At 58.4% G+C, this 14,191-nt stretch overlaps 1 protein-coding gene across 2 annotated transcripts in view; it reads right to left on the bottom strand.

Moving 5' to 3' along the window:
* The window catches only part of Slc9d1 (solute carrier family 9 member D1), a 44,482-nt gene that overhangs the window by 17,619 nt on the left and 12,672 nt on the right, over positions 1 to 14,191 (bottom strand). The window lies entirely within an intron of this gene.

Below are 14,191 nucleotides of genomic sequence, written 5' to 3' on the forward strand. Positions count from 1 at the left end.
GCAGGCTCTGGGGTGGGACACTTGCGGGTGGGGCGTGGCTGGGAGGGATCCTTGGAGGGGCCTTGGGGTCTCACTGATTCTCTCCTGCTCTCTGCCTCCTGAGCTGCAGCTCTGCTCCACCACGTCCTTCCACCACGATGCTCAGGCCCACAACAGGGCGGCAGTGAAGCCGGCCAACCACGGACTGGACCTCAGAAACTGTGCGCCCAGACAAACTTGCTCCTGAGATGGCTCTGGTCAGGACTTCTGGCCATGGCCATGGAAAGCTGACTAACATGAAAGCCACCCAAGAAATGCACATGCAGGCCACGGGCAGGGCTGCCGGAGGGCCTGCCACAGGGCAGGTGCCCGGGAGCCAGACGGAGGAGGAGAAGGCCTAACTTCCACACCTGAAGACCCAGAGTCCACCCAGCGGGTAGCCCCTGATGGACCAAGCTCAAAGGGCGACTGTGAGGCAGGGGATCACAACACTGGTGGCCAGGAGGGGAAGACTGCCTGCCAGAGTCCTCAGAGGCCCCGGTAGCTGCTGCTTCAGGAGCACCTGCAGCCCTCACTGGGGTGCAGAGCCACCTGCTGCACCAAGTCTGTCCTCTCTCATGGAGAACACGGGGAACTACCTGTGAAGGCAGGAGCCACCTGCTGCACCAAGTCCCTCCTCTCTCATGGAGAACACGGGAACTACCTGTGAAGGCAGAGCCACCTGCTGCACCAAGTCCCTCCTCTCTCATGGAGAACACGGGGAACTACCTGTGAAGGCAGCAGCCACCTGCTGCACCAAGTCCCTCCTCTCTCATGGAGAACACGGGGAACTACCTGTGAAGGCAGCAGCCACCTGCTGCACCAAGTCCGTCCTCTCTCATGCAGAACACGGGGAACTACCTGTGAAGGCAGGAGCCACCTGCTGCACCAAGTCTGTCCTCTCTCATGGAGAACACGGGGAACCTGTGAAGGCAGCAGCCACCTGCTGCACCAAGTCTGTCCTCTCTCATGGAGAACACGGGGAACTACCTGTGAAGGCAGAGCCACCTGCTGCACCAAGTCTGTCCTCTCTCATGGAGAACACGGGAACTACCTGTGAAGGCAGAGCCACCTGCTGCACCAAGTCCCTCCTCTCTCATGGAGAACACGGGAACTACCTGTGAAGGCAGCAGCTACCTGCTGCACCAAGTCTGTCCTCTCTCATGGAGAACACGGGGAACTACCTGTGAAGGCAGAGCCACCTGCAGCACCAAGTCTGTCCTCTCTCATGGAGAACACGGAGAACTACCTGTGAAGGCAGAGCCACCTGCTGCACCAAGTCTGTCCTCTCTCATGGAGAACACGGGAACTACCTGTGAAGGCAGCAGCCACCTGCTGCACCAAGTCCCTCCTCTCTCATGGAGAACACGGGAACTACCTGTGAAGGCAGAGCCACCTGCTGCACCAAGTCTGTCCTCTCTCATGGAGAACACGGGGAACTACCTGTGAAGGCAGCAGCCACCTGCTGCACCAAGTCTGTCCTCTCTCATGGAGAACACGGGGAACCTGTGAAGGCAGCAGCCACCTGCTGCACCAAGTCCGTCCTCTCTCATGGAGAACACGGGAACTACCTGTGAAGGCAGAGCCACCTGCTGCACCAAGTCCCTCCTCTCTCATGGAGAACACGGGGAACCTGTGAAAGCAGAGCCACCTGCTGCACCAAGTCCCTCCTCTCTCATGGAGAACACGGGGAACTACCTGTGAAGGCAGCAGCCACCTGCTGCACCAAGTCCCTCCTCTCTCATGGAAAACACGGGAACTACCTGTGAAGGCAGAGCCACCTGCTGCACCAAGTCCCTCCTCTCTCATGGAGAACACGGGAACTACCTGTGAAGGCAGAGCCACCTGCTGCACCAAGTCTGTCCTCTCTCATGGAGAACACGGGGAACTACCTGTGAAGGCAGAGCCACCTGCTGCACCAAGTCCCTCCTCTCTCATGGAGAACACGGGGAACCTGTGAAGGCAGAGCCACCTGCTGCACCAAGTCTGTCCTCTCTCATGGAGAACACGGGGAACTACCTGTGAAGGCAGAGCCACCTGCTGCACCAAGTCCCTCCTCTCTCATGGAGAACACGGGAACTACCTGTGAAGGCAGAGCCACCTGCTGCACCAAGTCTGTCCTCTCTCATGGAGAACACGGGGAACTACCTGTGAAGGCAGAGCCACCTGCTGCACCAAGTCCCTCCTCTCTCATGGAGAACACGGGGAACTACCTGTGAAGGCAGAGCCACCTGCTGCACCAAGTCCCTCCTCTCTCATGGAGAACACGGGAACTACCTGTGAAGGCAGCAGCCACCTGCTGCACCAAGTCCCTCCTCTCTCATGGAGAACACGGGAACTACCTGTGAAGGCAGCAGCTACCTGCTGCACCAAGTCTGTCCTCTCTCATGGAGAACACGGGGAACTACCTGTGAAGGCAGCAGCCACCTGCTGCACCAAGTCCCTCCTCTCTCATGGAGAACATGGGAACTACCTGTGAAGGCAGCAGCTACCTGCTGCACCAAGTCTGTCCTCTCTCATGGAGAACACGGGAACTACCTGTGAAGGCAGCAGCTACCTGCTGCACCAAGTCCCTCCTCTCTCATGGAGAACATGGGAACTACCTGTGAAGGCAGAGCCACCTGCTGCACCAAGTCTGTCCTCTCTCATGGAGAACACGGGAACTACCTGTGAAGGCAGAGCCACCTGCTGCACCAAGTCCCTCCTCTCTCATGGAGAACACGGGGAACTACCTGTGAAGGCAGAGCCACCTGCTGCACCAAGTCCCTCCTCTCTCATGGAGAACACGGGGACTACCTGTGAAGGCAGAGCCACCTGCTGCACCAAGTCCCTCCTCTCTCATGGAGAACACGGGGAACTACCTGTGAAGGCAGAGCCACGTGCTGCACCAAGTCTGTCCTCTCTCATGGAGAACACGGGGAACTACCTGTGAAGGCAGAGCCACCTGCTGCACCAAGTCCCTCCTCTCTCATGGAGAACACGGGAACTACCTGTGAAGGCAGCAGCCACCTGCTGCACCAAGTCCCTCCTCTCTCATGGAGAACACGGGAACTACCTGTGAAGGCAGAGCCACCTGCTGCACCAAGTCTGTCCTCTCTCATGGAGAACAGGGGGAACTACCTGTGAAGGCAGAGCCACCTGCTGCACCAAGTCCCTCCTCTCTCATGGAGAACAGGGGGAACTACCTGTGAAGGCAGAGCCACCTGCTGCACCAAGTCCCTCCTCTCTCATGGAGAACACGGGGAACTACCTGTGAAGGCAGCAGCTACCTGCTGCACCAAGTCTGTCCTCTCTCATGGAGAACACGGGAAACTACCTGTGAAGGCAGAGCCACCTGCTGCACCAAGTCTGTCCTCTCTCATGGAGAACAGGGGGAACTACCTGTGAAGGCAGAGCCACCTGCTGCACCAAGTCCCTCCTCTCTCATGGAGAACAGGGGGAACTACCTGTGAAGGCAGAGCCACCTGCTGCACCAAGTCCCTCCTCTCTCATGGAGAACACGGGGAACTACCTGTGAAGGCAGCAGCTACCTGCTGCACCAAGTCTGTCCTCTCTCATGGAGAACACAGGGAACTACCTGTGAAGGCAGCAGCCACCTGCTGCACCAAGTCCCTCCTCTCTCATGGAGAACATGGGAACTACCTGTGAAGGCAGCAGCCACCTGCTGCACCAAGTCCCTCCTCTCTCATGGAGAACACGGGAACTACCTGTGAAGGCAGAGCCACCTGCTGCACCAAGTCTGTCCTCTCTCATGGAGAACACGGGGAACCTGTGAAGGCAGGAGCCACCTGCTGCACCAAGTCTGTCCTCTCTCATGGAGAACACGGGAACTACCTGTGAAGGCAGAGCCACCTGCTGCACCAAGTCCGTCCTCTCTCATGGAGAACACGGGAACTACCTGTGAAGGCAGCAGCCACCTGCTGCACCAAGTCCCTCCTCTCTCATGGAGAACACGGGAACTACCTGTGAAGGCAGCAGCCACCTGCTGCACCAAGTCTGTCCTCTCTCATGGAGAACACGGGAACTACCTGTGAAGGCAGAGCCACCTGCTGCACCAAGTCCCTCCTCTCTCATGGAGAACACGGGAACTACCTGTGAAGGCAGCAGCCACCTGCTGCACCAAGTCCCTCCTCTCTCATGGAGGACACGGGAACTACCTGTGAAGGCAGAGCCACCTGCTGCACCAAGTCCCTCCTCTCTCATGGAGGACACGGGAACTACCTGTGAAGGCAGCAGCCACCTGCTGCACCAAGTCCCTCCTCTCTCATGGAGAACACGGGAACTACCTGTGAAGGCAGCAGCCACCTGCTGCACCAAGTCCCTCCTCTCTCATGGAGAACACGGGAACTACCTGTGAAGGCAGCAGCCACCTGCTGCACCAAGTCTGTCCTCTCTCATGGAGAACACGGAGAACTACCTGTGAAGGCAGAGCCACCTGCTGCACCAAGTCTGTCCTCTCTCATGGAGAACACGGGAACTACCTGTGAAGGCAGAGCCACCTGCTGCACCAAGTCCCTCCTCTCTCATGGAGAACACGGGAACTACCTGTGAAGGCAGAGCCACCTGCTGCACCAAGTCTGTCCTCTCTCATGGAGAACACGGGGAACTACCTGTGAAGGCAGCAGCCACCTGCTGCACCAAGTCTGTCCTCTCTCATGGAGAACACGGGGAACCTGTGAAGGCAGCAGCCACCTGCTGCACCAAGTCCGTCCTCTCTCATGGAGAACACGGGAACTACCTGTGAAGGCAGAGCCACCTGCTGCACCAAGTCCCTCCTCTCTCATGGAGAACACGGGGAACCTGTGAAAGCAGAGCCACCTGCTGCACCAAGTCCCTCCTCTCTCATGGAGAACACGGGGAACTACCTGTGAAGGCAGCAGCCACCTGCTGCACCAAGTCCCTCCTCTCTCATGGAAAACACGGGAACTACCTGTGAAGGCAGAGCCACCTGCTGCACCAAGTCCCTCCTCTCTCATGGAGAACACGGGAACTACCTGTGAAGGCAGAGCCACCTGCTGCACCAAGTCTGTCCTCTCTCATGGAGAACACGGGGAACTACCTGTGAAGGCAGAGCCACCTGCTGCACCAAGTCCCTCCTCTCTCATGGAGAACACGGGGAACCTGTGAAGGCAGAGCCACCTGCTGCACCAAGTCTGTCCTCTCTCATGGAGAACACGGGGAACTACCTGTGAAGGCAGAGCCACCTGCTGCACCAAGTCCCTCCTCTCTCATGGAGAACACGGGAACTACCTGTGAAGGCAGAGCCACCTGCTGCACCAAGTCTGTCCTCTCTCATGGAGAACACGGGGAACTACCTGTGAAGGCAGAGCCACCTGCTGCACCAAGTCCCTCCTCTCTCATGGAGAACACGGGGAACTACCTGTGAAGGCAGAGCCACCTGCTGCACCAAGTCCCTCCTCTCTCATGGAGAACACGGGAACTACCTGTGAAGGCAGCAGCCACCTGCTGCACCAAGTCCCTCCTCTCTCATGGAGAACACGGGAACTACCTGTGAAGGCAGCAGCTACCTGCTGCACCAAGTCTGTCCTCTCTCATGGAGAACACGGGGAACTACCTGTGAAGGCAGCAGCCACCTGCTGCACCAAGTCCCTCCTCTCTCATGGAGAACATGGGAACTACCTGTGAAGGCAGCAGCTACCTGCTGCACCAAGTCTGTCCTCTCTCATGGAGAACACGGGAACTACCTGTGAAGGCAGCAGCTACCTGCTGCACCAAGTCCCTCCTCTCTCATGGAGAACATGGGAACTACCTGTGAAGGCAGAGCCACCTGCTGCACCAAGTCTGTCCTCTCTCATGGAGAACACGGGAACTACCTGTGAAGGCAGAGCCACCTGCTGCACCAAGTCCCTCCTCTCTCATGGAGAACACGGGGAACTACCTGTGAAGGCAGAGCCACCTGCTGCACCAAGTCCCTCCTCTCTCATGGAGAACACGGGGACTACCTGTGAAGGCAGAGCCACCTGCTGCACCAAGTCCCTCCTCTCTCATGGAGAACACGGGGAACTACCTGTGAAGGCAGAGCCACGTGCTGCACCAAGTCTGTCCTCTCTCATGGAGAACACGGGGAACTACCTGTGAAGGCAGAGCCACCTGCTGCACCAAGTCCCTCCTCTCTCATGGAGAACACGGGAACTACCTGTGAAGGCAGCAGCCACCTGCTGCACCAAGTCCCTCCTCTCTCATGGAGAACACGGGAACTACCTGTGAAGGCAGAGCCACCTGCTGCACCAAGTCTGTCCTCTCTCATGGAGAACAGGGGGAACTACCTGTGAAGGCAGAGCCACCTGCTGCACCAAGTCCCTCCTCTCTCATGGAGAACAGGGGGAACTACCTGTGAAGGCAGAGCCACCTGCTGCACCAAGTCCCTCCTCTCTCATGGAGAACACGGGGAACTACCTGTGAAGGCAGCAGCTACCTGCTGCACCAAGTCTGTCCTCTCTCATGGAGAACACGGGAAACTACCTGTGAAGGCAGAGCCACCTGCTGCACCAAGTCTGTCCTCTCTCATGGAGAACAGGGGGAACTACCTGTGAAGGCAGAGCCACCTGCTGCACCAAGTCCCTCCTCTCTCATGGAGAACAGGGGGAACTACCTGTGAAGGCAGAGCCACCTGCTGCACCAAGTCCCTCCTCTCTCATGGAGAACACGGGGAACTACCTGTGAAGGCAGCAGCTACCTGCTGCACCAAGTCTGTCCTCTCTCATGGAGAACACGGGAACTACCTGTGAAGGCAGAGCCACCTGCTGCACCAAGTCCGTCCTCTCTCATGGAGAACATGGGGAACTACCTGTGAAGGCAGCAGCCACCTGCTGCACCAAGTCCCTCCTCTCTCATGGAGAACACAGGGAACTACCTGTGAAGGCAGCAGCCACCTGCTGCACCAAGTCCCTCCTCTCTCATGGAGAACATGGGAACTACCTGTGAAGGCAGCAGCCACCTGCTGCACCAAGTCTGTCCTCTCTCATGGAGAACACGGGGAACTACCTGTGAAGGCAGCAGCCACCTGCTGCACCAAGTCCCTCCTCTCTCATGGAGAACACGGGAACTACCTGTGAAGGCAGAGCCACCTGCTGCACCAAGTCTGTCCTCTCTCATGGAGAACACGGGGAACCTGTGAAGGCAGGAGCCACCTGCTGCACCAAGTCTGTCCTCTCTCATGGAGAACACGGGAACTACCTGTGAAGGCAGAGCCACCTGCTGCACCAAGTCCGTCCTCTCTCATGGAGAACACGGGAACTACCTGTGAAGGCAGCAGCCACCTGCTGCACCAAGTCCCTCCTCTCTCATGGAGAACACGGGAACTACCTGTGAAGGCAGCAGCCACCTGCTGCACCAAGTCTGTCCTCTCTCATGGAGAACACGGGAACTACCTGTGAAGGCAGAGCCACCTGCTGCACCAAGTCCCTCCTCTCTCATGGAGAACACGGGAACTACCTGTGAAGGCAGCAGCCACCTGCTGCACCAAGTCCCTCCTCTCTCATGGAGGACACGGGAACTACCTGTGAAGGCAGAGCCACCTGCTGCACCAAGTCCCTCCTCTCTCATGGAGGACACGGGAACTACCTGTGAAGGCAGCAGCCACCTGCTGCACCAAGTCCCTCCTCTCTCATGGAGAACACGGGGAACTACCTGTGAAGGCAGAGCCACCTGCTGCACCAAGTCCCTCCTCTCTCATGGAGAACACGGGGAACTACCTGTGAAGGCAGAGCCACCTGCTGCACCACGTCCCTCCTCTCTCATGGAGAACACGGGAACTACCTGTGAAGGCAGAGCCACCTGCTGCACCAAGTCCCTCCTCTCTCATGGAGAACACGGGGAACTACCTGTGAAGGCAGAGCCACCTGCTGCACCAAGTCTGTCCTCTCTCATGGAGAACACGGGGAACTACCTGTGAAGGCAGAGCCACCTGCTGCACCAAGTCCCTCCTCTCTCATGGAGAACACGGGGAACTACCTGTGAAGGCAGCAGCCACCTGCTGCACCAAGTCCCTCCTCTCTCATGGAGAACACGGGAACTACCTGTGAAGGCAGAGCCACCTGCTGCACCAAGTCCCTCCTCTCTCATGGAGGACACGGGAACTACCTGTGAAGGCAGGAGCCACCTGCTGCACCAAGTCCCTCCTCTCTCATGGAGAACACGGGGAACTACCTGTGAAGGCAGCAGCCACCTGCTGCACCAAGTCCCTCCTCTCTCATGGAGAACACGGGGAACCTGTGAAGGCAGAGCCACCTGCTGCACCAAGTCCCTCCTCTCTCATGGAGAACACGGGGAACTACCTGTGAAGGCAGGAGCCACCTGCTGCACCAAGTCCCTCCTCTCTCATGGAGAACACGGGGAACTACCTGTGAAGGCAACAGCCACCTGCTGCACCAAGTCCCTCCTCTCTCATGGAGAACACGGGAACTACCTGTGAAGGCAGAGCCACCTGCTGCACCAAGTCCCTCCTCTCTCATGGAGAACACGGGAACTACCTGTGAAGGCAGCAGCCACCTGCTGCACCAAGTCTGTCCTCTCTCATGGAGAACACGGGAACTACCTGTGAAGGCAGAGCCACCTGCTGCACCAAGTCCCTCCTCTCTCATGGAGAACACGGGAACTACCTGTGAAGGCAGCAGCCACCTGCTGCACCAAGTCTGTCCTCTCTCATGGAGAACACGGGAACTACCTGTGAAGGCAGCAGCCACCTGCTGCACCAAGTCCGTCCTCTCTCATGGAGAACACGGGAACTACCTGTGAAGGCAGCAGCCACCTGCTGCACCAAGTCCCTCCTCTCTCATGGAGAACACGGGAACTACCTGTGAAGGCAGAGCCACCTGCTGCACCAAGTCTGTCCTCTCTCATGGAGAACACGGGGAACCTGTGAAGGCAGCAGCCACCTGCTGCACCAAGTCCCTCCTCTCTCATGGAGAACACGGGAACTACCTGTGAAGGCAGCAGCCACCTGCTGCACCAAGTCCCTCCTCTCTCATGGAGAACACGGGAACTACCTGTGAAGGCAGAGCCACCTGCTGCACCAAGTCCCTCCTCTCTCATGGAGAACACGGGAACTACCTGTGAAGGCAGCAGCCACCTGCTGCACCAAGTCCCTCCTCTCTCATGGAGAACACGGGAACTACCTGTGAAGGCAGAGCCACCTGCTGCACCAAGTCTGTCCTCTCTCATGGAGAACACGGGGAACCTGTGAAGGCAGGAGCCACCTGCTGCACCAAGTCTGTCCTCTCTCATGGAGAACACGGGAACTACCTGTGAAGGCAGAGCCACCTGCTGCACCAAGTCCCTCCTCTCTCATGGAGAACACGGGGAACTACCTGTGAAGGCAGCAGCCACCTGCTGCACCAAGTCCCTCCTCTCTCATGGAGGACACGGGAACTACCTGTGAAGGCAGAGCCACCTGCTGCACCAAGTCCCTCCTCTCTCATGGAGGACACGGGAACTACCTGTGAAGGCAGAGCCACCTGCTGCACCAAGTCTGTCCTCTCTCATGGAGGACACGGGAACTACCTGTGAAGGCAGAGCCACCTGCTGCACCAAGTCCGTCCTCTCTCATGGAGAACATGGGGAACTACCTGTGAAGGCAGCAGCCACCTGCTGCACCAAGTCCCTCCTCTCTCATGGAGAACAGGGGGAACTACCTGTGAAGGCAGAGCCACCTGCTGCACCAAGTCCCTCCTCTCTCATGGAGGACACGGGAACTACCTGTGAAGGCAGCAGCCACCTGCTGCACCAAGTCCGTCCTCTCTCATGGAGAACACGGGAACTACCTGTGAAGGCAGCAGCCACCTGCTGCACCAAGTCTGTCCTCTCTCATGGAGAACACGGGAACTACCTGTGAAGGCAGCAGCGACCTTCTGCAGCTCCAAGCCACGGGAGGTTCCGGCAATGAGAACCAGGGTCAAGGTTCCGTCCAGGCCTGGGGCTGCCCCCAGTGAGAGCAGCAAAGGCTTCAGGATGTCAAAAGCTGAGCTGCGGACGCAGTGGGAACAGGGTGAGAAGCACTGTCAGCCCAGCCTTGGCTCAAAGTGGGCACACGGGAGCAGGGCTTGGCTGTTGGTAGGCGTGCTGGGCTGGGAGGGGGGCTGTAGCTGTTGGTAGGTGTGCTGGGCTGGGAGCGGGGCTGTAGCTGTTGGTAGGTGTGCTGGGCTTAAGGGGGGCTGTAGCTGTTGGTAGGCGTGCTGGGCTTGGAGGGGGGCTGTAGCTGTTGGTAGGCGTGCTGGGCTTAAGGGGGGCTGTAGCTGTTGGTAGGTGTGCTGGGCTGGAAGGGGGGCTGTAGCTGTTGGTAGGCGTGCTGGGCTGGGAGGGGGGCTGTAGCTGTTGGTAGGCGTGCTGGGCTGGGAGGGGGGCTGTAGCTGTTGGTAGGCGTGCTGGGCTGGGAGGGAGGCTGTAGCTGTTGGTAGGTGTGCTGGGCTTAAGGGGGGCTGTAGCTGTTGGTAGGCGTGCTGGGCTTAAGGGGGGCTGTAGCTGTTGGTAGGTGTGCTGGGCTGGGAGGGGGGCTGTAGCTGTTGGTAGGCGTGCTGGACTGGGAGGGGGGCTGTAGCTGTTGGTAGGTGTGCTGGGCTGGAAGGGGGGCTGTAGCTGTTGGTAGGCGTGCTGGGCTGGGAGGGGGGCTGTAGCTGTTGGTAGGCGTGCAGGGCTGGGAGGGGGGCTGTAGCTGTTGGTAGGCGTGCTGGGCTGGGAGGGGGGCTGTAGCTGTTGGTAGGTGTGCTGGGCTTAAGGGGGGCTGTAGCTGTTGGTAGGCGTGCAGGGCTGGGAGGGGGGCTGTAGCTGTTGGTAGGCGTGCTGGGCTGGGAGGGAGGCTGTAGCTGTTGGTAGGCGTGCTGGGCTGGGAGGGGGGCTGTAGCTGTTGGTAGGTGTGCTGGGCTGGGAGGGGGGCTGTAGCTGTTGGTAGGCGTGCTGGACTGGGAGGGGGGCTGTAGCTGTTGGTAGGCGTGCTGGGCTGGAAGGGGGGCTGTAGCTGTTGGTAGGCGTGCTGGGCTGGGAGGGGGGCTGTAGCTGTTGGTAGGTGTGCTGGGCTTAAGGGGGGCTGTAGCTGTTGGTAGGCGTGCAGGGCTGGGAGGGGGGCTGTAGCTGTTGGTAGGCGTGCTGGGCTGGGAGGGGGGCTGTAGCTGTTGGTAGGCGTGCTGGGCTTAAGGGGGGCTGTAGCTGTTGGTAGGTGTGCTGGGCTGGAAGGGGGGCTGTAGCTGTTGGTAGGCGTGCTGGGCTGGGAGGGGGGCTGTAGCTGTTGGTAGGCGTGCTGGGCTGGAAGGGGGGCTGTAGCTGTTGGTAGGCGTGCTGGGCTGGGAGGGGGGCTGTAGCTGTTGGTAGGCGTGCAGGGCTGGAAGGGGGGCTGTAGCTGTTGGTAGGCGTGCTGGGCTGGGAGGGGGGCTGTAGCTGTTGGTAGGTGTGCTGGGCTGGAAGGGGGGCTGTAGCTGTTGGTAGGCGTGCTGGGCTGGGAGGGGGGCTGTAGCTGTTGGTAGGCGTGCTGGGCTGGGAGGGGGGCTGTAGCTGTTGGTAGGCGTGCTGGGCTGGGAGGGGGGCTGTAGCTGTTGGTAGGCGTGCTGGGCTGGGAGGGGGGCTGTAGCTGTTGGTAGGCGTGCTGGGCTGGGAGGGGGGCTGTAGCTGTTGGTAGGCGTGCTGGGCTGGGAGGGGGGCTGTAGCTGTTGGTAGGCGTGCTGGGCTGGGAGGGGGGCTGTAGCTGTTGGTAGGTGTGCTGGGCTTAAGGGGGGCTGCTGGCTGTTGGTAGGCGTGCTGGGCTGGGAGGGGGGCTGTAGCTGTTGGTAGGCGTGCTGGGCTGGGAGGGAGGGAGATGAGGGAGAGGGCAGAGAGCAAAGGAAACCCAGGTCATGTGAGAAGGCAGGACACCAGCTGTGCCCCCGCTCCCAGGAGAGTCTATGTGACCCCTCTGAAGTAAGCCCTGCTTCGTGGGCAGCCTCGGGGGCCTCTCCAGTGTGCTCCTTCCACACTGGGGAGCAGGACACTCTCCTATGACCGTCACCGTACCTGGCAGTTTCTCCCCTCGCTGGCTCTCAGCTGCCCCTGGCCCTGGAGGCGCTGGTGAAGCACCACAGCAGGCCCAGAGGCCCACGGTGCTGGAAGCCGAAGCCTCACGCTCCGAGCCACGCAAGATGACACCACGAGGCAGACGGCCACTCTGCTGATGCAGGGCCCCCCAGAGACCCTTACCCATTGGCCTGCTCCATGCCCCCTCACAACACGCTCCAGAAAATTCACAGGAGGAACGGCCACTTATAGGACCCAGCAAAGAGGTCAGCTTTCTTTAAACTCCGAGTTTGGGAATCAAACCCACAAGGGTTCTCAGGTTGGACGCAGAGGAAGCCAGACAAGCCCCAGAAGGGAGCAGTGGGGAAAGCGGGGTCCCGGAGCCTGGCCAGGAAGCAGGACTTACAGAGCGTGGGCTGGGAGCAGAGGGAGATGGGAGAGCCAGAAAGGGCCGAGGAACCAGGGGCCGCAGCAGCGGGTGGGAGACAGGTGTAAAGGCCCAGAACTCTGGAAAGCAAATAAGCCTCTAAAAGTTTAGTTTTCCTTAGATAAATGAGGGATGCTATGGCCACAGACAATTCAGGCCATGGAGGGGCATGGCACCTGCCGTCATGCCCCACCCTGCTCCCCACTCATCTCTGCTCCCTTGGTGGCCACCATGTCCGAGCCCACCTTTGTGACAGTCTTGTTGTGCAGCCCAGGCTGGCCTCAAAGCTGTACCCTCCGGGTGCGTGGGACCATGGGTGCAGGCCACAACCCCTGGCTCATCTTTTCTTAAGGTCAGAGCTACAACAAAGTCGCTTCTTTGTTCTTGTGACAATGGGCATGTAACCTTCCCAAGTCGTTATGCCACGGTGTGACTGGCCACCAGACTCAGGCTGAACCTGCAGTGCCAGGAGCTCAGACTTGGGTGAACCTTCTAAATGCCTTTTGAGTGGTTCCTTCCTGTAAGGATGGCCTTAGGCCTTAGCCTAAGCAAGTCCATTTTAAAACTCCATTTTAAAATAAAACTGCAGTCTCACCAGGCAAGCCACAGAGCCCAGGTAAGAGAGTGAAGTCACATGTCATTTGTCATAACCCTGATAAGAGTCAAAAGTGTGATATCAGGGCAGAAACCACCAAACCACATGTCCTGACTCTAAGAATGAAAGTTGTCACTAAGAAACCTGGTCACAGCTGATAGGGACCCAAAGGATTCGCAGAAGCTCCAAGATTTAGTATGAATAACGGAACAAATAACAGACATTCAGCCAGCCGACACTGACGCACACAGCCCTAGAGCCTGGTAAGCACCTGGACAGACAGCCCAGCTCTTCTCATCATCTGCCTGATCCTCTGCCTTGTCCTCGCGGCTCTCAAACTCTACTGCAGCCTCCTGACCTGGTGAGAACAGGGACCTCTCCTCACACCCTCTCCTCACCAACCGTCAGCTCCACCCCAGGAGAAGCTATGGGTTCCTGGCCTGGGTGCTGTGGTCTGAGTAGACACCTGCTGGGTTTAAGACCTAAGACTCAAGACTTTAAATCTAGCACTTAAGCTCAGCATGCAGAGGGAATGTCTGTGATAGGTCTGTCGTGACTAAGGGTGTTTGCAGTGCTTAGAGTTAACTAAGAATTGTTTGCTTTGAACTGATCATGTCTACTGCAGTGCCCAGCATTAAGGATTGTCATTCCCTGACGAAGAACCTATAGTGAAACTGTACTGAGTGATCTTGAGTGAATGAAGCATTGAAAACGGCAGGAACGTGTGGACTGCAGATGTCGCACTTTGCCCATCGCAACACTTCCTCGGGTGGAGACCTGGGAAAAGGATCAGGTCGGAGGCTCTAGAGCTAATGGGAGACAGAGGGCAAGGGCAGTGGGCGGCGAGGTCCTCCCTCCTTACCCTGCCCGGCCAAGGGTGACTTTCTTGTGGATGCCTATGATGTTCACTGTATCCCCACCACCTTCGATGCCTTTTTCCATCCCAAGCATCTGCTGAAAACCCGAGTGTCTCCGCGGCCCGTGGTGGGACTCCCCCAGGGAAGCACTGAGTACCCGTCTGAGGTGTTCCACCCCAAAGTCTGGCACCTTCTTGGAAGGGCCCACTTACTAAGGTGGAACATTATTTCTGGACCTTAGCCTCAGGAAAGTTAACTCCAGTTATTAGATCTTAACTTTAACAAATGGAACATTTT

Source organism: Urocitellus parryii, chromosome 2, assembly GCF_045843805.1.
Source record: "Urocitellus parryii isolate mUroPar1 chromosome 2, mUroPar1.hap1, whole genome shotgun sequence".
NCBI lineage: Eukaryota > Metazoa > Chordata > Mammalia > Rodentia > Sciuridae > Urocitellus > Urocitellus parryii.